The 25,305-nt window shown below is 45.7% G+C and overlaps 7 non-coding genes across 7 annotated transcripts; all 7 read right to left on the bottom strand.

Moving 5' to 3' along the window:
* Window positions 1–939: 939 nt before the first annotated feature.
* trnav-aac (transfer RNA valine (anticodon AAC)) lies at window positions 940–1,012 on the bottom strand. The gene has a single exon. It is a non-coding gene; the product is annotated as a tRNA-Val (tRNA).
* A 1,606-nt stretch (window positions 1,013–2,618) lies between these two features.
* Window positions 2,619–2,700, bottom strand: trnal-cag (transfer RNA leucine (anticodon CAG)). Its single transcript has one exon. It is a non-coding gene; the product is annotated as a tRNA-Leu (tRNA).
* A 1,663-nt stretch (window positions 2,701–4,363) lies between these two features.
* trnav-aac (transfer RNA valine (anticodon AAC)) lies at window positions 4,364–4,436 on the bottom strand. The gene has a single exon. It is a non-coding gene; the product is annotated as a tRNA-Val (tRNA).
* Window positions 4,437–6,051: 1,615 nt separating this feature from the next.
* trnal-cag (transfer RNA leucine (anticodon CAG)) lies at window positions 6,052–6,133 on the bottom strand. Its single transcript has one exon. It is a non-coding gene; the product is annotated as a tRNA-Leu (tRNA).
* A 1,663-nt stretch (window positions 6,134–7,796) lies between these two features.
* trnav-aac (transfer RNA valine (anticodon AAC)) lies at window positions 7,797–7,869 on the bottom strand. The gene has a single exon. It is a non-coding gene; the product is annotated as a tRNA-Val (tRNA).
* Window positions 7,870–9,484: 1,615 nt separating this feature from the next.
* trnal-cag (transfer RNA leucine (anticodon CAG)) lies at window positions 9,485–9,566 on the bottom strand. Its single transcript has one exon. It is a non-coding gene; the product is annotated as a tRNA-Leu (tRNA).
* A 1,663-nt stretch (window positions 9,567–11,229) lies between these two features.
* trnav-aac (transfer RNA valine (anticodon AAC)) lies at window positions 11,230–11,302 on the bottom strand. Its single transcript has one exon. It is a non-coding gene; the product is annotated as a tRNA-Val (tRNA).
* Between the last annotated feature and the right edge of the window lie 14,003 nt (window positions 11,303–25,305).

Genomic DNA, 25,305 nt, shown 5'->3' with positions numbered 1-25,305 from the left:
TTCCATGGTGCTTCTTAGAAATGGAGTTTCTGTTCACCTCAATCTAAAAGGCAGTTTCTGAACATAGTAACAGAACTCAAAAGGTAATTACCTCACCCCACCGCCACTCCGGAAGAGGTGCTAACTGCCCTTGATTGCTTTTTGTTCTCGATGTGAAGAGCTCTCACGCCTGAGTCACCTTCACGTCTCTGTTTGCTGAGTGAATCACAAAGAAGGAGTTTCACCAGAGCTTCAATTGCCACACTTCTCCACTCGCCCTCCCCGTGAACATTTTCCTGCTCGTCAGTGATTTAAAGAAAATTAAATGGATGCGATGTCATTCTGTAGCCTCTCTGTCGATTCCTCCGTTTCAGTTCCAACATGGCTTAGATCTCGGGGCGCACCTTAATACTAGCGACGCTATGACAGCACAGGTCCGGAGGTTCCTCTCAGAGTGTATGTTTGTTTCATTGCTGTTGCTGATTGAATGAGCCACTAACGTGCGAACTGCTCCAAAACATGATTCAGGACCTCCGGTGCCAACTCTCGCGCGTTGAATAACGACAGACAGCTTCCAAATGAAGCCTTTCAGAGACGACTTTGGGGTACGTTTGACAGACAGACAAGTTCAGGAATTCGTGGTGCGCTGTGACACCAGCGCATCAGCTTCTTCCCTGCCTTTGAACCGGGCCGCCTGCGCAAGGAATGCAAATGCGGTACTGCTTTTCGTGGAAGGATCAGAACGCGGCAACTACACTCTCAAACAGAATGGCATATGATCAGAACCAGGTTGGAGAAAAACTTTCTAATGCTTTGCACAGTAATTAAACGGAGTTGCCTTGCATTTCACTACGAGAGCAGATTCGTTCAAGCAAATTCGAAGGCAGGTTTGCAGATGGGAAAGCAAGCAAGGAAGCTCCGTTCTTGTGCATGTGAAAGGCTGCACTTGAAAAAGAAAGCAGTTTCTGCCCAGTTTCGAACTGGGGACCTTTCGCGTGTTAGGCGAACGTGATGACCACTACACTACAGAAACCAGCCGGCGCCGCCGTTATGCAGCTCACTGGCATCCAGCACTGAAAGTTGAAGCAATTCTACGTTTCACCTTTCTGTTTCCAATAGCTTGTTATTGTCCAGCGTAATTAGCATTTTGAAAACGTAAAAAAAAACAACGTGAAATTGATGACAAAATATAGACAAGGATGTCGTCAATGTTTGGACCGTAGGGCGAGGTGGAATAAGCTGGGACGACTTTCCCCGCAGCATAACGGCTGCGACATGATCTTATGGAAGGGTTGTAAACTGAGTATTTATGTGTTTTACCCAAGTTGGGGTGAGTTGAAAAATCGAGAGCATCGGTTTAAGGTGAGTGGGCTGAAATTGACAAAGGACCTGAGGCACATTTCCCACACAGAAGGTTGTGCGTGTTTGGAATGAGCTCCCAGAGGAAGTGGAGGAGGCGATTACACTCAGAAAATTGCAAAGGTAATCGGATGAGTTTCTGGATAGGATGGGTTTAGCGGGATAGGGGCCAAATGCTGGGGAACGGGACTTGTTTAACTTTGGCTATGTGGTGAGCATGGACGAGATACACCGAAGTATCTGATTCCACGCGGTGTACCCCAATACCGTCGTGTTGCTTACACCGGCTTTAAAGGATTACTTTTTAGCAGAGCTTGCCGTCGCAGTCTGTGGCACAATCGTTTCGTCTGTTCGACTGCTCACGGGAAAGGTAGTATTGTGAAACACTGCAGAAACGAACGACTTCCTTACTTTTGATCCGACTGACCATACTCCGTGAAATTTTCCCAGACCCTCAGTTGAGGATTTCTGCTGCTGGAAGTTACCTCAGAAACCCTGTTAACTCGTAATGTACTGAGCGAATCGCAAAACAGTAAGCATTTAACACGGAACATAAACAAAACTGGCATGCCTATGCATTTTCAGACACAGAGATGCAAAATGTGAGACAGTCCGAGGGCATGAGTCATAAAGTAATCTCACAACTAACAACAGGGCAATTCCAAACTACTCTTTCAAACATACTGCAGCCTTAGTGCACCAACACCTCCCAGACAATGCTGAAAAGAGAGAAAGAAAGAACATAATGAGAAGGGGCCATAAAAAGTGAATTTCACCAATCACAGTCTCGATGAGATTCCCTTTCCGTTCCGATGCCTCCAGGACGGAAATAAAGGAAATGGGAGAAATTCAATAACATGTGACATCGAAATTCATTGGATCGATTTTCCCATTGGCCAGAAAACCAAATAACGACGAGTCGAGTCACCACATTACGAGTGAACAGGGTTTCTGAGGTAACTTCCAGCAGCAAAAATCCTCAACTGTGGGTCTGGGAAAATTTCACGGAGTATGGTCAGTCGGAGCAAAAGTAAGTAAGTCGTTCGTTTCTGCAGTGTTTCATCACAACAGCGATGAAATAACAGTCTCCATTCGGTTCCAGTAAACGCACAAATTGGTTGGAACAGCAGAGCTGTTTGCGATTTTCCGCGTGGCACTGTCCCACACCACAGTTAATTCCCCGGGAAGCAAACCCATTTTACTTTTGTTTTCAACATCAATACAGTGGGGGCGGAAACAGCATTTTAACAAGCTGCAGCATTGGAGTTAAACAGCAGAAATGGCAGTGGCGGGATTCGAACCCGCGCCCCTTTCAAGACTGGAACCTGGATCCAGCGCCTTAGACCGCTCGGCCACACTACCAGCCGACCGTACAGCCCCTTTTCTTGCATTTCCAATTGTGCCCCTGCATAACAACAGACGCAAAGTCACATGAAAAGGGTTCCATGATCCCTCTCCGACTCGCACAGCTGCTGGGCTGTGCCCGGCTACAATGTCAATTTCGCAGTAGATAATGATAGCCCATCAATCCAGACAAAAATCAATGGTAAGCTGAGTCTATCTTCTCAGACTCTTTTCAGCTACATATGTATCTGTGAGTGCGTGACAATATATGTTCGCTTATGTTTTGGTCAAATAACCATGAGCTGCTTGACATTACTGCAATTTCGATTCTTGCTCTGCTAAATGATTTCACCCATTGCTCGAAACAGGACGACTTTCACGTTTACACGGAACACGAAACACGCCGGACTACAGGGAAAATGCACAAAGCTGAGCAGGCCGTGTTCCAAATCATACCGTGCAGCATTTATTCAGTCACTGTGTCTGTTTTGCAGAATAAGGGTCCCAAAGAAAGTTCTCTACCCTAAAATCGGAGGTCGCATTACATTCCGAGAGCGACAGATCACATTGTGAGGATGCTCTGCCCTCGGAGCCTGTTCGAGATGACACTTTCCGTGCCTTTTACCTTAAACGGGCAATTTGCTGCAGAGATGTTCACTCCTGGACATGAGCCACATGGATACCAACTGAGTCGGAAACCTGTGCGGGAATCGACGAGAAGCGACTCAATACATTTTGCTAACTTCCATGGTGCTTCTTAAAATGGAGTTTCTGTTCACCTCAATCTAAAAGGCAGTTTCTGAACATAGTGACAGAACTCAAAAGGTAATTACCTCACCCCACCGCCACTCCGGAAGAGGTGCTAACTGCCCTTGATTGCTTTTTGTTCTCGATGTGAAGAGCTCTCACGCCTGAGTCACCTTCACGTCTCTGTTTGCTGAGTGAATCACAAAGAAGGAGTTTCACCAGAGCTTCAATTGCCACACTTCTCCACTCGCCCTCCCCGTGAACATTTTCCTGCTCGTCAGTGATTTAAAGAAAATTAAATGGATGCGATGTCATTCTGTAGCCTCTCTGTCGATTCCTCCGTTTCAGTTCCAACATGGCTTAGATCTCGGGGCGCACCTTAATACTAGCGACGCTATGACAGCACAGGTCCGGAGGTTCCTCTCAGAGTGTATGTTTGTTTCATTGCTGTTGCTGATTGAATGAGCCACTAACGTGCGAACTGCTCCAAAACATGATTCAGGACCTCCGGTGCCAACTCTCGCGCGTTGAATAACGACAGACAGCTTCCAAATGAAGCCTTTCAGAGACGACTTTGGGGTACGTTTGACAGACAGACAAGTTCAGGAATTCGTGGTGCGCTGTGACACCAGCGCATCAGCTTCTTCCCTGCCTTTGAACCGGGCCGCCTGCGCAAGGAATGCAAATGCGGTACTGCTTTTCGTGGAAGGATCAGAACGCGGCAACTACACTCTCAAACAGAATGGCATATGATCAGAACCAGGTTGGAGAAAAACTTTCTAATGCTTTGCACAGTAATTAAACGGAGTTGCCTTGCATTTCACTACGAGAGCAGATTCGTTCAAGCAAATTAGAAGGCAGGTTTGCAGATGGGAAAGCAAGCAAGGAAGCTCCGTTCTTGTGCATGTGAAAGGCTGCACTTGAAAAAGAAAGCAGTTTCTGCCCAGTTTCGAACTGGGGACCTTTCGCGTGTTAGGCGAACGTGATGACCACTACACTACAGAAACCAGCCGGCGCCGCCGTTATGCAGCTCAGTGGCATCCAGCACTGAAAGTTGAAGCAATTCTACGTTTCACCTTTCTGTTTCCAATAGCTTGTTATTGTCCAGCGTAATTAGCATCTTGAAAACGTAAAAAAAAACAACGTGAAATTGATGACAAAATATAGACAAGGATGTCGTCAATGTTTGGACCGTAGGGCGAGGTGGAATAAGCTGGGACGACTTTCCCCGCAGCATAACGGCTGCGACATGATCTTATGGAAGGGTTGTAAACTGAGTATTTATGTGTTTTACCCAAGTTGGGGTGAGTTGAAAAATCGAGAGCATCGGTTTAAGGTGAGTGGGCTGAAATTGACAAAGAACCTGAGGCACATTTCCCACACAGAAGGTTGTGCGTGTTTGGAATGAGCTACCAGAGGAAGTGGAGGAGGCGATTACACTCAGAAAATTGCAAAGGTAATCGGATGAGTTTCTGGATAGGATGGGTTTAGCGGGATAGGGGCCAAATGCTGGGGAACGGGACTTGTTTAACTTTGGCTATGTGGTGAGCATGGACGAGATACACCGAAGTATCTGATTCCACGCGGTGTACCCCAATACCGTCGTGTTGCTTACACCGGCTTTAAAGGATTACTTTTTAGCAGAGCTTGCCGTCGCTGTCTGTGGCACAATCGTTTCGTCTGTTCGACTGCTCACGGGAAAGGTAGTATTGTGAAACACTGCAGAAACGAACGACTTCCTTACTTTTGATCCGACTGACCATACTCCGTGAAATTTTCCCAGACCCTCAGTTGAGGATTTCTGCTGCTGGAAGTTACCTCAGAAACCCTGTTAACTCGTAATGTACTGAGCGAATCGCAAAACAGTAAGCATTTAACACGGAACACAAACAAAACTGGCATGCCTAATGCATTTTCAGACACAGAGATGCATGAATGCTAAATGTGAGACAGTCCGAGGGCATGAGTCATAAAGTAATCTCACAACTAACAACAGGGCAATTCCAAACTACTCTTTCAAACATACTGCAGCCTTAGTGCACCAACACCTCCCAGACAATGCTGAAAAGAGAGAAAGAAAGAACATAATGAGAAGGGGCCATAAAAAGTGAATTTCACCAATCACAGTCTCGATGAGATTCCCTTTCCGTTCCGATGCCTCCAGGACGGAAATAAAGGAAATGGGAGAAATTCAATAACATGTGACATCGAAATTCATTGGATCGATTTTCCCATTGGCCAGAAAACCAAATAACGACGAGTCGAGTCACCACATTACGAGTGAACAGGGTTTCTGAGGTAACTTCCAGCAGCAAAAATCCTCAACTGTGGGTCTGGGAAAATTTCACGGAGTATGGTCAGTCGGAGCAAAAGTAAGTAAGTCGTTCGTTTCTGCAGTGTTTCATCACAACAGCGATGAAATAACAGTCTCCATTCGGTTCCAGTAAACGCACAAATTGGCTGGAACAGCAGAGCTGTTTGCGATTTTCCGCGTGGCACTGTCCCACACCACAGTTAATTCCCCGGGAAGCAAACCCATTTTACTTTTGTTTTCAACATCAATACAGTGGGGGCGGAAACAGCATTTTAACAAGCTGCAGCATTGGAGTTAAACAGCAGAAATGGCAGTGGCGGGATTCGAACCCGCGCCCCTTTCAAGACTGGAACCTGGATCCAGCGCCTTAGACCGCTCGGCCACACTACCAGCCGACCGTACAGCCCCTTTTCTTGCATTTCCAATTGTGCCCCTGCATAACAACAGACGCAAAGTCACATGAAAAGGGTTCCATGATCCCTCTCCGACTCGCACAGCTGCTGGGCTGTGCCCGGCTACAATGTCAATTTCGCAGTAGATAATGATAGCCCATCAATCCAGACAAAAATCAATGGTAAGCTGAGTCTATCTTCTCAGACTCTTTTCAGCTACATATGTATCTGTGAGTGCGTGACAATATATGTTCGCTTATGTTTTGGTCAAATAACCATGAGCTGCTTGACATTACTGCAATTTCGATTCTTGCTCTGCTAAATGATTTCACCCATTGCTCGAAACAGGACGACTTTCACGTTTACACGGAACACGAAACACGCCGGACTACAGGGAAAATGCACAAAGCTGAGCAGGCCGTGTTCCAAATCATACCGTGCAGCATTTATTCAGTCACTGTGTCTGTTTTGCAGAATAAGGGTCCCAAAGAAAGTTCTCTACCCTAAAACCGGAAGTCGCATTACATTCCGAGAGCGACAGATCACATTGTGAGGATGCTCTGCCCTCGGAGCCTGTTCGAGATGACACTTTCCGTGCCTTTTACCTTAAACGGGCAATTTGCTGCAGAGATGTTCACTCCTGGACATGAGCCACATGGATACCAACTGAGTCGGAAACCTGTGCGGGAATCGACGAGAAGCGACTCAATACATTTTGCTAACTTCCATGGTGCTTCTTAAAATGGAGTTTCTGTTCACCTCAATCTAAAAGGCAGTTTCTGAACATAGTGACAGAACTCAAAAGGTAATTACCTCACCCCACCGCCACTCCGGAAGAGGTGCTAACTGCCCTTGATTGCTTTTTGTTCTCGATGTGAAGAGCTCTCACGCCTGAGTCACCTTCACGTCTCTGTTTGCTGAGTGAATCACAAAGAAGGAGTTTCACCAGAGCTTCAATTGCCACACTTCTCCACTCGCCCTCCCCGTGAACATTTTCCTGCTCGTCAGTGATTTAAAGAAAATTAAATGGATGCGATGTCATTCTGTAGCCTCTCTGTCGATTCCTCCGTTTCAGTTCCAACATGGCTTAGATCTCGGGGCGCACCTTAATACTAGCGACGCTATGACAGCACAGGTCCGGAGGTTCCTCTCAGAGTGTATGTTTGTTTCATTGCTGTTGCTGATTGAATGAGCCACTAACGTGCGAACTGCTCCAAAACATGATTCAGGACCTCCGGTGCCAACTCTCGCGCGTTGAATAACGACAGACAGCTTCCAAATGAAGCCTTTCAGAGACGACTTTGGGGTACGTTTGACAGACAGACAAGTTCAGGAATTCGTGGTGCGCTGTGACACCAGCGCATCAGCTTCTTCCCTGCCTTTGAACCGGGCCGCCTGCGCAAGGAATGCAAATGCGGTACTGCTTTTCGTGGAAGGATCAGAACGCGGCAACTACACTCTCAAACAGAATGGCATATGATCAGAACCAGGTTGGAGAAAAACTTTCTAATGCTTTGCACAGTAATTAAACGGAGTTGCCTTGCATTTCACTACGAGAGCAGATTCGTTCAAGCAAATTAGAAGGCAGGTTTGCAGATGGGAAAGCAAGCAAGGAAGCTCCGTTCTTGTGCATGTGAAAGGCTGCACTTGAAAAAGAAAGCAGTTTCTGCCCAGTTTCGAACTGGGGACCTTTCGCGTGTTAGGCGAACGTGATGACCACTACACTACAGAAACCAGCCGGCGCCGCCGTTATGCAGCTCAGTGGCATCCAGCACTGAAAGTTGAAGCAATTCTACGTTTCACCTTTCTGTTTCCAATAGCTTGTTATTGTCCAGCGTAATTAGCATCTTGAAAACGTAAAAAAAAACAACGTGAAATTGATGACAAAATATAGACAAGGATGTCGTCAATGTTTGGACCGTAGGGCGAGGTGGAATAAGCTGGGACGACTTTCCCCGCAGCATAACGGCTGCGACATGATCTTATGGAAGGGTTGTAAACTGAGTATTTATGTGTTTTACCCAAGTTGGGGTGAGTTGAAAAATCGAGAGCATCGGTTTAAGGTGAGTGGGCTGAAATTGACAAAGAACCTGAGGCACATTTCCCACACAGAAGGTTGTGCGTGTTTGGAATGAGCTACCAGAGGAAGTGGAGGAGGCGATTACACTCAGAAAATTGCAAAGGTAATCGGATGAGTTTCTGGATAGGATGGGTTTAGCGGGATAGGGGCCAAATGCTGGGGAACGGGACTTGTTTAACTTTGGCTATGTGGTGAGCATGGACGAGATACACCGAAGTATCTGATTCCACGCGGTGTACCCCAATACCGTCGTGTTGCTTACACCGGCTTTAAAGGATTACTTTTTAGCAGAGCTTGCCGTCGCTGTCTGTGGCACAATCGTTTCGTCTGTTCGACTGCTCACGGGAAAGGTAGTATTGTGAAACACTGCAGAAACGAACGACTTCCTTACTTTTGATCCGACTGACCATACTCCGTGAAATTTTCCCAGACCCTCAGTTGAGGATTTCTGCTGCTGGAAGTTACCTCAGAAACCCTGTTAACTCGTAATGTACTGAGCGAATCGCAAAACAGTAAGCATTTAACACGGAACACAAACAAAACTGGCATGCCTAATGCATTTTCAGACACAGAGATGCATGAATGCTAAATGTGAGACAGTCCGAGGGCATGAGTCATAAAGTAATCTCACAACTAACAACAGGGCAATTCCAAACTACTCTTTCAAACATACTGCAGCCTTAGTGCACCAACACCTCCCAGACAATGCTGAAAAGAGAGAAAGAAAGAACATAATGAGAAGGGGCCATAAAAAGTGAATTTCACCAATCACAGTCTCGATGAGATTCCCTTTCCGTTCCGATGCCTCCAGGACGGAAATAAAGGAAATGGGAGAAATTCAATAACATGTGACATCGAAATTCATTGGATCGATTTTCCCATTGGCCAGAAAACCAAATAACGACGAGTCGAGTCACCACATTACGAGTTAACAGGGTTTCTGAGGTAACTTCCAGCAGCAAAAATCCTCAACTGTGGGTCTGGGAAAATTTCACGGAGTATGGTCAGTCGGAGCAAAAGTAAGTAAGTCGTTCGTTTCTGCAGTGTTTCATCACAACAGCGATGAAATAACAGTCTCCATTCGGTTCCAGTAAACGCACAAATTGGTTGGAACAGCAGAGCTGTTTGCGATTTTCCGCGTGGCACTGTCCCACACCACAGTTAATTCCCCGGGAAGCAAACCCATTTTACTTTTGTTTTCAACATCAATACAGTGGGGGCGGAAACAGCATTTTAACAAGCTGCAGCATTGGAGTTAAACAGCAGAAATGGCAGTGGCGGGATTCGAACCCGCGCCCCTTTCAAGACTGGAACCTGGATCCAGCGCCTTAGACCGCTCGGCCACACTACCAGCCGACCGTACAGCCCCTTTTCTTGCATTTCCAATTGTGCCCCTGCATAACAACAGACGCAAAGTCACATGAAAAGGGTTCCATGATCCCTCTCCGACTCGCACAGCTGCTGGGCTGTGCCCGGCTACAATGTCAATTTCGCAGTAGATAATGATAGCCCATCAATCCAGACAAAAATCAATGGTAAGCTGAGTCTATCTTCTCAGACTCTTTTCAGCTACATATGTATCTGTGAGTGCGTGACAATATATGTTCGCTTATGTTTTGGTCAAATAACCATGAGCTGCTTGACATTACTGCAATTTCGATTCTTGCTCTGCTAAATGATTTCACCCATTGCTCGAAACAGGACGACTTTCACGTTTACACGGAACACGAAACACGCCGGACTACAGGGAAAATGCACAAAGCTGAGCAGGCCGTGTTCCAAATCATACCGTGCAGCATTTATTCAGTCACTGTGTCTGTTTTGCAGAATAAGGGTCCCAAAGAAAGTTCTCTACCCTAAAACCGGAAGTCGCATTACATTCCGAGAGCGACAGATCACATTGTGAGGATGCTCTGCCCTCGGAGCCTGTTCGAGATGACACTTTCCGTGCCTTTTACCTTAAACGGGCAATTTGCTGCAGAGATGTTCACTCCTGGACATGAGCCACATGGATACCAACTGAGTCGGAAACCTGTGCGGGAATCGACGAGAAGCGACTCAATACATTTTGCTAACTTCCATGGTGCTTCTTAAAATGGAGTTTCTGTTCACCTCAATCTAAAAGGCAGTTTCTGAACATAGTGACAGAACTCAAAAGGTAATTACCTCACCCCACCGCCACTCCGGAAGAGGTGCTAACTGCCCTTGATTGCTTTTTGTTCTCGATGTGAAGAGCTCTCACGCCTGAGTCACCTTCACGTCTCTGTTTGCTGAGTGAATCACAAAGAAGGAGTTTCACCAGAGCTTCAATTGCCACACTTCTCCACTCGCCCTCCCCGTGAACATTTTCCTGCTCGTCAGTGATTTAAAGAAAATTAAATGGATGCGATGTCATTCTGTAGCCTCTCTGTCGATTCCTCCGTTTCAGTTCCAACATGGCTTAGATCTCGGGGCGCACCTTAATACTAGCGACGCTATGACAGCACAGGTCCGGAGGTTCCTCTCAGAGTGTATGTTTGTTTCATTGCTGTTGCTGATTGAATGAGCCACTAACGTGCGAACTGCTCCAAAACATGATTCAGGACCTCCGGTGCCAACTCTCGCGCGTTGAATAACGACAGACAGCTTCCAAATGAAGCCTTTCAGAGACGACTTTGGGGTACGTTTGACAGACAGACAAGTTCAGGAATTCGTGGTGCGCTGTGACACCAGCGCATCAGCTTCTTCCCTGCCTTTGAACCGGGCCGCCTGCGCAAGGAATGCAAATGCGGTACTGCTTTTCGTGGAAGGATCAGAACGCGGCAACTACACTCTCAAACAGAATGGCATATGATCAGAACCAGGTTGGAGAAAAACTTTCTAATGCTTTGCACAGTAATTAAACGGAGTTGCCTTGCATTTCACTACGAGAGCAGATTCGTTCAAGCAAATTAGAAGGCAGGTTTGCAGATGGGAAAGCAAGCAAGGAAGCTCCGTTCTTGTGCATGTGAAAGGCTGCACTTGAAAAAGAAAGCAGTTTCTGCCCAGTTTCGAACTGGGGACCTTTCGCGTGTTAGGCGAACGTGATGACCACTACACTACAGAAACCAGCCGGCGCCGCCGTTATGCAGCTCAGTGGCATCCAGCACTGAAAGTTGAAGCAATTCTACGTTTCACCTTTCTGTTTCCAATAGCTTGTTATTGTCCAGCGTAATTAGCATCTTGAAAACGTAAAAAAAAACAACGTGAAATTGATGACAAAATATAGACAAGGATGTCGTCAATGTTTGGACCGTAGGGCGAGGTGGAATAAGCTGGGACGACTTTCCCCGCAGCATAACGGCTGCGACATGATCTTATGGAAGGGTTGTAAACTGAGTATTTATGTGTTTTACCCAAGTTGGGGTGAGTTGAAAAATCGAGAGCATCGGTTTAAGGTGAGTGGGCTGAAATTGACAAAGAACCTGAGGCACATTTCCCACACAGAAGGTTGTGCGTGTTTGGAATGAGCTACCAGAGGAAGTGGAGGAGGCGATTACACTCAGAAAATTGCAAAGGTAATCGGATGAGTTTCTGGATAGGATGGGTTTAGCGGGATAGGGGCCAAATGCTGGGGAACGGGACTTGTTTAACTTTGGCTATGTGGTGAGCATGGACGAGATACACCGAAGTATCTGATTCCACGCGGTGTACCCCAATACCGTCGTGTTGCTTACACCGGCTTTAAAGGATTACTTTTTAGCAGAGCTTGCCGTCGCTGTCTGTGGCACAATCGTTTCGTCTGTTCGACTGCTCACGGGAAAGGTAGTATTGTGAAACACTGCAGAAACGAACGACTTCCTTACTTTTGATCCGACTGACCATACTCCGTGAAATTTTCCCAGACCCTCAGTTGAGGATTTCTGCTGCTGGAAGTTACCTCAGAAACCCTGTTAACTCGTAATGTACTGAGCGAATCGCAAAACAGTAAGCATTTAACACGGAACACAAACAAAACTGGCATGCCTAATGCATTTTCAGACACAGAGATGCATGAATGCTAAATGTGAGACAGTCCGAGGGCATGAGTCATAAAGTAATCTCACAACTAACAACAGGGCAATTCCAAACTACTCTTTCAAACATACTGCAGCCTTAGTGCACCAACACCTCCCAGACAATGCTGAAAAGAGAGAAAGAAAGAACATAATGAGAAGGGGCCATAAAAAGTGAATTTCACCAATCACAGTCTCGATGAGATTCCCTTTCCGTTCCGATGCCTCCAGGACGGAAATAAAGGAAATGGGAGAAATTCAATAACATGTGACATCGAAATTCATTGGATCGATTTTCCCATTGGCCAGAAAACCAAATAACGACGAGTCGAGTCACCACATTACGAGTTAACAGGGTTTCTGAGGTAACTTCCAGCAGCAAAAATCCTCAACTGTGGGTCTGGGAAAATTTCACGGAGTATGGTCAGTCGGAGCAAAAGTAAGTAAGTCGTTCGTTTCTGCAGTGTTTCATCACAACAGCGATGAAATAACAGTCTCCATTCGGTTCCAGTAAACGCACAAATTGGCTGGAACAGCAGAGCTGTTTGCGATTTTCCGTGTGGCACTGTCCCACACCACAGTTAATTCCCCGGGAAGCAAACCCATTTTACTTTTGTTTTCAACATCAATACAGAGGGGGCGGAAACAGCATTTTAACAAGCTGCAGCATTGGAGTTAAACAGCAGAAATGGCAGTGGCGGGAGTCGAACACGCGCCCCTTTCAAGACTGGAACCTGGATCCAGCGCCTTAGACCGCTCGGCCACACTACCAGCCGACCGCACAGTCCCTTTTCTTGCATTTCCAATTGTGCCCCTGCATAACAACAGACGCAAAGTCACATGAAAAGGGTTCCATGATCCCTCTCCGACTCGCACAGCTGCTGGGATGTGCCCGGCTACAATGTCAATTTCGCAGTAGATAATGATAGCCCATCAATCCAGACAAAAATCAATGGTAAGCTGAGTCTATCTTCTCAGACTCTTTTCAGCTACATATGTATCTGTGAGTGCGTGACAATATATGTTCGCTTATGATTTGGTCAAATAACCATGAGCTGCTTGACATTACTGCAATTTCGATTCTTGCTCTGCTAAATGATTTCACCCATTGCTCGAAACAGGACGACTTTCACGTTTACACGGAACACGAAACACGCCGGACTACAGGGAAAATGCACAAAGCTGAGCAGGCCGTGTTCCAAATCATACCGTGCAGCATTTATTCAGTCACTGTGTCTGTTTTGCAGAATAAGGGTCCCAAAGAAAGTTCTCTACCCTAAAACCGGAAGTCGCATTACATTCCGAGAGCGACAGATCACATTGTGAGGATGCTCTGACCTCGGAGCCTGTTCGAGATGACACTTTCCGTGCCTTTTACCTTAAACGGGCAATTTGCTGCAGAGATGTTCACTCCTGGACATGAGCCACATGGATACCAACTGAGTCGGAAACCTGTGCGGGAATCGACGAGAAGCGACTCAATACATTTTGCTAACTTCCATGGTGCTTCTTAGAAATGGAGTTTCTGTTCACCTCAATCTAAAAGGCAGTTTCTGAACATAGTAACAGAACTCAAAAGGTAATTACCTCACCCCACCGCCACTCCGGAAGAGGTGCTAACTGCCCTTGATTGCTTTTTGTTCTCGATGTGAAGAGCTCTCACGCCTGAGTCACCTTCACGTCTCTGTTTGCTGAGTGAATCACAAAGAAGGAGCTTCACCAGAGCTGCAATTGCCACACTTCTCCACTTGCCCTCCCCGTTTACATTTTCCTGCTCGTCAGTGACTTAAAGAAAATTAAATGGATGCGATGTCATTCTGTAGCCTCTCTGTCGATTCCTCCGTTTCAGTTCCAACATGGCTTAGATCTCGGGGCGCACCTTAATACTAGCGACGCTATGACAGCACAGGTCCGGAGGTTCCTCTGAGATTGTATGGTTTTTTCATTGCTGTTGCTGATTGAATGAGCCACTAACGTGCGAACTGCTCCAAAACATGATTCAGGACCTCCGGTGCCAACTCTCGCGCGTTGAATAACGACAGAAAGCTTCCAAATGAAGCCTTTCAGAGACGACTTTGCGGTACGTTTGACAGACAGACAAGTTCAGGAATTCATGGTGCGCTGTGACACCAGCGCATCAGCTTCTTCCCTGCCTTTGAACCGGGCCGCCTGCGCATGGAATGCAAATGCGGTACTGCTTTTCGTGGAAGGATCAGAACGCGGCAACTACACTCTCAAACAGAATGGCATATGATCAGAACCAGGTTGGAGAAAAACTTGATAATGCTTTGCACAGTAATTAAATGGAGTTGCCTTACATTTCACTACGAGAGCAGATTCGTTCAAGCAAATTCGAAGGCAGGTTTGCAGATGGGAAAGCAAGCAAGGAAGCTCCGTTCTTGGGCATGTGAAAGGCTGCAGTTGAAGAACAAAGCAGTTTCTGCCCAGATTCAAACTGGGGATCTTTCGCGTGTTAGGCGAATGTGATGACCACTACACTACAGAAACCGGCGAGGCCACCATCCTGCAGCATAGTGGCATCCAGCACTGAAAATTGAAGCCATTTTTCGTTTCACCTTTCTGTTTCCAATAGCTTGTTGTTGTCCAGCGTAATTAACATCTTGAAAACGTAAAAGAAAACACGTGAAATTGATGACAAAATATAGACAAGGATGTCGTCAATGTTTGGACCGGAGGGCGAGGTGGAATAAACTGGGACAACTTTCCCCGAAGCGTAACGGCTGCGACAGGACTTTGTTTCGCAACAGCAATGTAATAACAGTCTCCATTCGCTTCTTGTAAATCCTCAACCTGCCTGGAACATAAAGCAGCTGTAGAGCTGTTTGCGATTGTCCGTGCGGGAGGCGAACACTACCATGACAGCACAGACACTTTGAGAAAATCTGCACTCTCCCACACCACAGTTAACTCTCTAGGAGTCATAACCAACTTATTAAAACCTCAACTTGCCTACAACCTAAAGCAGCTTGAGCCCACGATTTACCGTGTGGGAGGCAAACACGACCATGACAAGATGGATACTGGCGCCTGTCTCCACAAAGCAAACTCCCGGTTCTGCTTTTTATTTGAACACGCCACAGCCACAGAAACTGCAGTGGGGGGACTCGACCCTCAGCTTCTTTAGTAACTGAGTTCTGAAGCTGGATCCTCCGCCTCCTTGGTTATCCTTCCTAGCGCTGATTCAGTTCAAATAGTGAAATTTCCTGTGTCTGATCCGCAGGAGACCCTGCAGGATTTTCAGACAGCGCCATCCTTCCTGTGACATGTACGTGCTGGATAACATTCTGTTGTGTCATGTGTCCCGGCTTTGCCAATATCACCGTTGTTTAACTCCCACCATCCTGTTGGTCGAACTGTGATTCCAGTCAGAATCACAAACCTGTAACAAAACACCTTAGCTGCGCTGGCTCTCTACAGAGATAAATGTGATTCTCTTTTCGTATCATTCTCTTGCCTTCTCTCTGTAACTCTACACATTTTACTTTCAACATGAACATTGAATTAGTTTTTCAACAACTCGATTGAAACTGCGTCTTTGTCAATGTCAGACTCTAACCATTCCCTCTGTGAAAACATTTCTCCTCATGTACATTTTTCTTCTTTTACTAATGTCTTTAAAACTCTGCCGAACCGTTCTCGATCCTTTCAGGCGGAGGGAGCATTCCCCCTTCCTTATTCCCTCTGTCTAACCCACTCATATATTGGAAAGGTTTAACCAGGCCAGGTTTTGGCCTTCTGCTCTCCATGGAAACCTGTCCCAACTTTCCAAATGACCTTTATTGTTGACATTCCTCGTACACAGCACCATTCTCATCAACCTGTTCCGCGCTGGTTTCAATCATTTCACGTCCCCACTTCCTAAAGTTTCACCCCCAGAACTGTGTGAATATCCAGATGGTGGATTTACTCAGAGTGGGGTTCTGTGGGTGAACATCCTCTCACACTTGTTTCACTTTCACCACATGTGGTACTGTGCCATGCCCACTACAATGACACTTCTGACCCCAGAACTCAAAGGTATTTCAAAGGGTGCAACTTAATGATTTACATCCTTTTATCAAACAGTTGATCAGTCGACCGGGAAAAAGTGAAACCAAACAACCAAGGCTCGATGGCGATTTGAAGTCGGACATTCTCCCATGCCAGTATTAACACAAGCTGCTAAGTGAAGATCATGCCCTAGACACTCTTACATTGCCAACACCAAACCAGCTGAGATTCGGTCAGGTCCAACTACATCCCAATTTGTTCTCAGACTTCTAGGCATCAAAGTGCTTTCATAATATCGCCTTGTCATTCCATCTCCTTGTTCACGGGACAGTGCTGTTTATCCCTTCTGTTTGCCCTCAGTTGTCTCCATCGGCAGAGTATTCAGCTATTTCCCTCCACCGACAAGCAGTGTGAGGAGAGGTAAGTGTGGTTACACTCTAAAGCTCGCTCTAATCGGCACGGCCAGTTCCATCAAGTGCTGGGAATCAGCAAGATTGATTGGGAGCTTCCTGCAAATATCATTTATTTGTGAAGCGATAAAGATGTTGAGCTGGCGGGTAAGACACAAATGGACTCCGGACTCTCTACCCTCAAGTAAATTCATGTGAGGGCATTTTTGTGCAGCCAGTTTGCTGTTTAAAATCCATCTTCACACAGCAATCCTGCAGAAAGCCTTTTGTAACAGTAACATCGGCTTCTTTGCTGCAATCGGGCAGCAGGGAACATCTGAGCCCCAACTTTCCCAGATAAAGACAATCCGAGTGAAAGTCTCACTCACTGAAAGCTATCCCCACGTCCCTGAGCTGCGGGGCTGCAGACAGTTTAACGCAGAAGATAGAGTTAACAATGAGACTTTGTTTCACCATCAGCCATTCTGTCCCAGAGACAGGAAGAGGGACAGCATCAATGTGTGGAGTCACTCACGCGCCGACAGAAGCTGTTCAGCCCATCGAATCCATAGCGACTCTCTGCCACTTGTGTATCCCTGTGGTTATTCATAGTTGGTGATGTATGTCGTAATAATGGGGAGCTGTGCCTGGATCGCAATTCTGTCTCCAACAAATTCATCGAATTGTATTTCACAACTTTTCATTTCACAGGGAGAACACTGCTGTGTGAAACGGCGTGGGGAATAACTGCAGGGTGTCATGCACATAGAGCACTCTACAACTGATGTGTCTCACCTTCACCAGTTTATTCCCAGCTCTGGCAAAAGATTTTGTGAATCAAATCAGAGCACACCGACAGAGAACAGGAAAAGAGCTTCCAGAACTTCACAAGTGTGTTTCCTCATTTGTGCAAATTTCCCTTGTGTATCGGTATGAAATATTCATTTCAGATACATTGAATGAAAGGAAGTGGAAAGTGAAACAACACGCAATGCATAGAATGGAGATCTATTATAGAGAAACACTGGCGGGTAGAGTACACACACTGAAACAAGGAATTGTCAACGAGTCGAGGATGTTTTCAATCCATTAATTACATGGTTATGAGCCCAATACGCTCCCGCTGGGCCACTCTGTTAGCGCTGACCATAGCAGTTTCACACAGTTTTTAGCTTTTTGTCTGGCGTGTGGCATGTACCTCAGAGGATGATTTCAAAAGGTCTTCACTATTATTGTGCGACACTCTGTGGTGCAGATGTGTCCCGGCTGTGTCAATACAACCTGCGACTAACTTGCCACGTTCTGTTGATTTAACTGTGATTTCACTCAGAATCACAAAATATGTCACAGTGCAAAGTGAGGCCATGCAGCCACCTTCGCTGTGCTGGCACCAAACAATAGGGAAGTGTCTGTGTAGTTTGATTGATTGACTTTATTTGATTGTCACGTGAACCTGAGTACAGTGAAAACTTTTGTTTGCGATTGGTAAATGCAGATCACAGTAATCAAGGGCATGCAGATCACAGCATGAGAAAAACAAAATTTTGGACAGATTAAGGCTTTCAGGTTACTCCGCACAGGACGTGCACTCGGCAAAATCCACATTAACAGGATCAGCATCATTTGAAGTTAGGGAATCCATTTCTCCTCTAGTAACAGTCTACAAGAAGGTACTGTTGTGTGTCTTTAAGCTTCGGTACCTTAATTTGACCTCGATCCATCACAATTATACCTGAGTCCAAAATGGAGCTGGATGCAAAACTCCAGGGCTCGCACTTACATCACCCACCCGAGGCGATATCACACCCAAAACCAACAAGCCAGAACCGCAGCAGAAGCATGATCCATAAATCAGGTGAGTTTCCTTGTTTTTTTTTAAAAAGGTTATTCTGTTGTTTCGGAGTGAAGGCAGCACTGAGTTTTAATAACAGCTCCTTCCCGCTCTGACTCCCGGTTCCCAGGAGGCTGTGCTGGCCAGTTCCCCCACGAGCGGGGTCCCACCATGGGAGCTGGACGAACTCGTCTTCTATTCGCAATCAGTGTCGTGGGAGAGCAATGTGTGTTCGCTCTCCAGTTTCCTATCAACCAGATTAAGGCTTATGGAGCGCGGGAGGCGGTTAGAGGGAGTGGGAGTTATGGAACTTCTGGAAAGCTGAACAAAACGGAGATCATGCATGCACAGGAACTCATTCTCTTGGGAACCTTGTGCAAATAACGCCATCTGAGACTGATAGAAAAGTGCAGAACTGCTGGGAAAGAGAGAATCTCTCGCAGTCATCGGGAACATGTCTGTGTCCTTCTCGAAGTCACAGCGAGGGCTCTGCTGTCTGACTCAGCATGGGGTGTTACTGCATCGAGTCCTGTCGCTCAGTTACACTGGAACTGATGTGTGTAAGCTTTATCACGTTACCCCCAGTGCAGAGAACAGATTTCACAGCTCACATCATCCCAGAGTGACAGGGAACAGAAGAAAGCGATTCAGACCATCATCTGAACACCTGCTGGGGAGAAAACGGATGTGGGAGAGCAAACAGTCTCGACCAGTGCATGTACCCAGCATTTACAATCTTGGTCTGTGTGACAACAATTCAGGAACCAGGAAATGTTTATCTTGTTTCTTAAAACAGTCGTGAAAATTTGCAGAGCATAAATACGTCTACCTGCTGTTAGTGAAAGGATGAACAGCAGACTACAGTGCACAGAAAATGGTCAGCTCTCTGGGTTATGGGCTCATCATGCTCCAACTGGGACCCTCTGCTCAAAGGATTTGAACACAAACAAAGATTGACTCAGTGACAAAATCTGTTGAAACGGGTTTTGTGAGGAATTGAAAGCAATGGAATGAGAAGCCCCCTTGAGAGCGGGATGTAACATTATCTGTGTTTTCCAGACTCGAGGAGAGAGCGCAGTGCTGTTTCCTGGGTCAATATCAGGATAGATAGATTGAATCAGTGTCGAATGTTATTGTCGGGTGTCCTGTCGCTTAGACACACTGCACCTCTTGTACACTGGTACAACAGCACGGACGTTTTGTGTAGAGGGGACAACTTCAAAATCGTTAATGAGGCAAAATGCACAAATGAGCGAAACAACAAAGCAACCAGATAAACTGGTGTTACTTGACGAGGTAAACCCCTCTCTAATGTCAATCAGCAAAACAGAAAGGATTCACGCCTTGCTGCATTCTGTTAAAATTCAAGAGGCAGACAACGATCCCAAAAATCACCATTTAAAGTTAAAAATAACGACTTTTTTTTAAAACATTTGACAGAGAATAATCAACTTATAACTACTTTTAACTCATTTTCTCTCAACCGGTCTTTAACCTTCTGCTCTACAATACCTTCCCCAACCCCGAGCCCATTAACATTTTATTAAAAAATCAATTTTAAAAACCAGCTAGTTGTCGAATCTTCTCTTTGTATCTTCCTCTGTAGATTTTTTATCCAGGTCGGTGTTAATGCTTTTTTTCGATGCAATCTATTTCTCCAGATAGGCACCTCTTGGAGATTTTAATAACATTCTCCATCTCTTGGTATTTTAGCTGCTCTCTTTGGTGTTCTTTGCCACTCTGGATAACTGTTCAAAATGTCCGATATTTGTCCCACAAAACGCCGGATCGTTTCATTGGTTTTAACATTGTAAAAATATCAAATTCAAACTTGATTGGGGCATAATTTAAACTGATTGGCCGAATTCGATTTTTTTTGTATCCATGTATCGGAATTGATTATTCAGAAAGAAAAAAATCATTTTAGAAGATGATCCCAGAATAGTTGAAAAACCACGTGCAGGCACACAAGGAGCGAATTTAAAAGGGACAGGGATTCTGGGCTGCCTGGATGGGGAGGCAAAGGTGACACACTCACGAATTGTTTAGCGTTCATCAGAAAGGAATTGCATAACACCTGCAACTGAACATGTTAAGTGTAAGAAGAGCTTGTGATGTTGAAAGGTGTAACAGCTGGTTCGACGTGAACTAATACAAATTGTTAATGTACTGAGCTGTTTGTTTTAGCTTTGCATTAAATGGGAGCCGGTTAGCTCAGTCCGTTGCTAACTGGTTTATGGGATAGAGTGAGACTAACAACATGGGATTAATTGTCGCACTATCTGAGGTTGCCATAAGGATCATCAACTCCTCCGCTCACGTGATCTGTAATACAATGTGATTCTAGTGAGTAGGAATTGACCTGTCAATGTCAAACATCATTATCATTGCCATCTGTTGCCTTGAACATTTGTTCACAATGACCAGGAACGGGACTGAGTCCATTTAATTCTCACTGAGCTCTGTCCGAAAAATCCAGCGACAAGAATCATCCTTATTCCTGTTGGAACCCTCTGTTCCACACAGCAGCAAAACTATTTGTCATGACTTTACCAGATACGCTGACAACATTCAATCTACCCAAAGAGATAAATCTAATTCCTTTCGAATGGTTGAATGAGCTGTGTGAGTTTGCAGCAAACAGGATGATATGAAACGAGTTGAACAGCATTTTCAAGAATGTAATCCAGTGCAGTGTCAGAGATTTGAAAAAGGTCATCAAGCTAAAATATCACCTCTATTTCTCGATCCACAGATGGATAATCACCTGGTGAATATGTGCAGGTTTACAGTTAATAATTGACACCCTTCCCAAAGACAGAAAAATCCCACAAATCAAAAACTGGCGTTTTCGAATAGATTCTGCTTTATTTGACATTACTCTTCAACTAAACTTCAGTCTGATGTTCCAATAATTCCTGATCAACGTCAGTAAAAGCAGCTTTAGATAAGGATTGAAATTACAACTGCGGCATTTTAACACACTATTCAGTACCAAGCGCTGATCAGTTGCTCCACTGGAGCCCACCGGCAGCAAGCCGATAAAGTGCCCGACACGTACCTCTGGGAGCTTCGCCCCGCCTGTTCTACTTTTGCTGCAGTTCTGGAATTAATGCTAAGGCAGAAGAGGAGGAACTGATATGGACCTGTGACTTTTCGAGCATCAGGTTCAGGAACCGGGACACAGAAAAATGGGATTTAAAACTGGGTTTCTGTGGCTCGCTGCGTTGTTTACAATGTGACATTATCGATGTCGCAGGGATTCTCATTGGGTCGGCTTCAATTTGGCACAGAATTCGATTCACCGACACTTCCCGAACTTCCTTCTGCAAGTTCCTACCGACAACATGAAACATACTGCACTCATCACCAAACTTCACCATGGCTACATCCAAGGACATGTTGCACAGTTTTCGTGAATATTGAAGATATAAGAATGTTATAGAAGAGTAAATTAAATTTCAGTTTACATTTTAAAGTGATAAGAATCCAGGGTAAGGTAATGAATGTCCCAAATTCATGTTTATTACTGCGGCCAGAACTCTAGCCAGGCAAAGGGGAAATCTGTCCCTGAATCCCCAATATCTACACGGCCATTTGCTCCATGTGTCCAGTTGGAAACCTGTGTGAAGGAGCATGCAGTCTAACAGAGCGCCTGGGAGAACCCTCCACCGTCTGACCTAAAGCTACAACAGGAGCTGTGTATTCCAGCTGGGAGTAGTGGGATAAAGGGGAGGACCTTGGTATTCCGTGGTGTAGATTCACAGAGTCCTCATCATGTTATTGTTTAAAACCCTCTGTCAGAAACTGCACAGACAGAGAGGAATAGGAGGGGGCCATTTCACCCGCCAGAGCTTCCCCGCCATTTGATATCCTTATGGCTGACCGAACACGTCAATGTCTTTTCCCAGCCCATCCACAACAACCTGTCGCCCAAAGGGAAAAAGACACTGAATAAACCGAAAACCTCTGTGTAACTGTGGGAAGGAAATGTGTTTAGAGACAGTGAGCTTCTGCAGTGGGGGTTTTGTGAAAGAACAGACGATTCTCGGCTGATCATATTTCAAATGATACAATTCCTTCAAAACTCACCACCCAGAAAGTGAGGAAACTTCTCTGGTCAGGAGCAGGGACGAGAATTCCAGACGATGGGAACTGATGATGAGTCAGTGGAACAATCATTGATTCAGCTGAAATCCGAACTAAACTCCGATTCTGGTGGGACTCAAGCCCACAAACTTTCAATCGCAATCTTAACAATGCAGTAGATGTCCAACACGTCTCTCATTGTGCCACAGAGCTGTACTAGCCTCCATTCTACTGCACCCAAAGTTATGGTGTTCACGTTTTTCATCAAACATCTGTTTATCCTCGCCTCACTTTCCAGTAACTAGTCCTTATCCGTGCATGCTCTAGCTCCTCAAGTGTACGGCCGAATACTCCTGAAGACACCACACGTTCATACAGTGAGGTCTACGCAAACAACACTCTCAGGATGTAAACTTTCTTCCTAAATCTTCTCTGAACAACCCCTCTCTAGCATTTCGTCTATAGCCCTAGTTATTAACACTTCCCATAAGAAGTTTCTTCCTGTCACACATATCTACCCCCTTTCTGTGCACGTTAGTAAATTCCTCTCTCAGCTTTCTCCGCTCTCAGATAAAGAGCCCCAGTCGAGCTTTGCGCTGGCGAGAGTGGAGTGCTTTAAAAGCACAGCAGGTCAGGCAGCATCAGAGGAGCAGGAGAATCGATGTTTCGGTCATAAGCTCTTCATCAGGAATGAAGATTTTGAGTCGAGATTGAGGGAGATGAATGGGGTTGGTGGTCAGGTGATGGGAAAGTGGATGAAGGTGAGGGTGAATGTGATAATTCAGAGGAGGGATTGATGAACGTGTCCAGAGAGCAGTGGCGAATTGGGACTGGGAGGCGAAATGAGGAAGCTGTTGAAATACAGATTTATCCCGTCTGGTTGCAGAGTCCTAAGGTGAAATATGAGACGTTCTTCGTCCAGGCATCGGCTGGTAATGAAATAGCGGTGGCTTGTACCTGAAATATGGATTCTCCTGCTCCTCAGATCCTGTCTTCCGTGCTGTGATTTTGCAGCACTACACTGTCGACTCTGAGCTCCAGCACCTGCAGCCCTCACTTTCCCTTATCTTTGCAGGAGGAATGGTCGAGCTCAGGCACCACCTTGGTAAATCTCCTCTGACCACCGTCCCGTGCAAACACACATTTCCTGAAGGCTGTCAATCAGAACAGGACAAAATTATCTAAAGAAAAACAGAAATATCTGAACAAAATCAACAGGTTTAGTGCATCGGGGAGAGATTTCCGAGCCAAACCATCCACCTTTGGAACGAATGATATGTGGAGGTGGGGCAGGAACGTGATAGAAGGTGTACAGTATCTAAAATAATTGAACTCGATACTGGGTAATGAAGATTGCACAGTCTCTCAGCAGGAAATGACATGCCGCTCTTTCAACTTGCGCTGTGCAATGCGGGAGGTCTGCAGGAGACCAAACTGAAATGGAGACATGGGAACACAGTGGAGTGATGCAGTGACAGGAACCTGGAACATCATGGTCTTTTTTTGCTTGCAGATAGAACGTAGGTGTACACATGTTTGTCACCCGCTCTGTTTTTCTCTCCCCAGTCTGGATGAGATCACATTGTGAGCTGGAAAATCTGTTTGCTAAATTGAGTGATGGGCAGATAAATCAATGAACCTTTCACAGTGAGGAGAGACCTCATAAACGATCAGCATTACACCTTCTTGGATTTCGTGGAATGTGCCATATGGGGAAGTGCTGGAGGTCGAGAAGGATTGGACGATGGCGTACAGAGCGAAAGTTTCCTGCATAGTGCCGGTATTCAGTGGTATGGGCTAGTGGGAAAGGGCAGAATGTATATCTTCCTGAGCTACCTGCTCTAAAAACAGCTCACTACAGAGCAAAAGTATTTAATGATTTTCATTCCAACACTGACACTAGGTACAGCTTGCAGAAGTCACGTGTTTGCACTATCGCTGTCACTCTGTCTCCGCGGGAGCAGTAGTACTCCCCCACGTTGATTAAAACAGAACAGTTCTTCCTGTGAAATGTCCCTTCGAGAATGGAAGGACAGCTATTAATAACAATCACTGAACTGTCCAAACTTAATTTCAAATAACTTGACCCATAGCCTTGTATGTCTTGGCATCCCAAATTCCAATCGGAATATTTTGGAAGGTTATGGGGATTTCTGCCTCTCCGAGTCTTGCAGACACTGGATTCCAGATTTCAACCACCCACTGTTTGAAAACGGTTTTCTCTGTCACTCTAATCTTGCCACCCCCTGACCTTGAATCGATGGCCAACCGTGATCGAAGCCTCCATCAAAGTGTAACATGTATTTCAGTCTACTCTATCCATATCCCTCAGTTATTTTTTACATCTTAATCATGCCCCCCACAATCTCGTCTGCTCTAAGAAAAACAAAACTACTTTGTCCAATCTCACTTCTTCAGCCCAGACAATAACTTACCAAATTTCCCTGCATCGTTTCCAGTGCTATCACATCCCTGCTCTAATATAAATGGCATAGCTACACACATTGGTCTCGCTTGAGCCGAATGGACAAGTGAAATAAATGATGCGCAATTCGTCAAAAAACTGGTGTTTTTTTTTAATAAAGTTTATTTTCCTCAATGCTGCCCTGTGCCCTTTTCCTGAGCCTGATGTTTCAATAATCACTGGTTCATTTCAGTGAAAGCAGCTACATGAGGATTGATCTCACACCCGGGGTATCCGAATGGATCAACTGGTTTGAAGGTCCCGATGGTGAGACTTGGGCGTGGTCACCCAGC

The sequence above is a fragment of the Chiloscyllium punctatum genome, chromosome 31 (genome assembly GCF_047496795.1).
Source record: "Chiloscyllium punctatum isolate Juve2018m chromosome 31, sChiPun1.3, whole genome shotgun sequence".
Taxonomy (NCBI): domain Eukaryota; kingdom Metazoa; phylum Chordata; class Chondrichthyes; order Orectolobiformes; family Hemiscylliidae; genus Chiloscyllium; species Chiloscyllium punctatum.
The sequence above is the reverse complement of the archived record's forward strand: the minus strand, read 5'-3'. Positions and strand labels throughout refer to the sequence as shown.